The sequence below is a fragment of the Thalassophryne amazonica genome, chromosome 3 (assembly GCF_902500255.1).
Source record: "Thalassophryne amazonica chromosome 3, fThaAma1.1, whole genome shotgun sequence".
Lineage (NCBI taxonomy): Eukaryota > Metazoa > Chordata > Actinopteri > Batrachoidiformes > Batrachoididae > Thalassophryne > Thalassophryne amazonica.
In genome coordinates this window covers 59,439,657-59,440,654 of record NC_047105.1, presented here as the reverse complement: position 1 = coordinate 59,440,654, position 998 = coordinate 59,439,657, and positions in this window count along the sequence as shown.

Below are 998 nucleotides of genomic sequence, written 5' to 3'. Positions count from 1 at the left end.
CAGCTGGGCATGTTCAAAACTTGTCCCGTAACGCTTCCAACGGAGGTGGAACAATGTTAACAATGTTAAACAATGTAAAACAATGTTAACCACAACCCCTCACCCATACCACAACCATTACAAGGCTGTGCTATGTATGAATTGAATTTGGAATTATTACGGCTAGCCACTTTGATTTCTGAAATTATGGTAAGACCCTTAGACCCCTGAGGGTTTAAATCCGATGGGAATAATAGAAAGAAACACGAAGAACAAGAGCCAGACAAAATGAAAATAAACCAAAAAAAAGCGTGACAGAACGACATCCAGGCAAAAATAATGTAAATTAAACCAATCAATCAGCAACAAACAAAATACAGAAAGCTACACAGAATTAAAGAAAAGAACAATATTTAAGAGAAAATGAACAAAAAAAACAAACGAAAATACAGCAAGACAAACATAGAAAAAGGAGAGAAAATAAACCAGGAAGTGAAGAAAGACATAAGAGCTCATGTTTGTTATCAGTTTCTTAAATGGAACCTTCAAATAAGTGTTCGGTAGCGGTTAGAGTTAAAAAAAAAAGAAAGAAAAGTGAATAAATAAAAGGTGGTGTTTCGTGGTTATGGGAGCAGTAGGTCTTTAATTTGGGACGGTCACCTGCCGGCGGATCTCCGTGTTGTTGTGGAAGGGGACGCGGCGGTACAGTGTGTTCCGGCTCGGCACGGAACGGGTTACAGGTCAGGGTGTCTGTTGGAACACAGTGTTCTCAGCAGCAGCGACGGCGGCAGCGAAGCTACAGTACAGCCGGAACATTGTGTTACTTTGTGGCTGCTTTCCAAGACCTGCCCCGAATTTTACACTAAATCTCCTCCCACAACTCTGTGTGTGTGTGTGTGTGTGTGTGTGTGTGTGTGTGTGTGTGTGTGTGTGTGTGTGTGTGCGTGGGTGTGTGTGTGTGTTGTGTGTGTGTGTGTGTGTGTGAGAGAGGGAGAGAGTCAGTGTCTCTCTGCCACCCG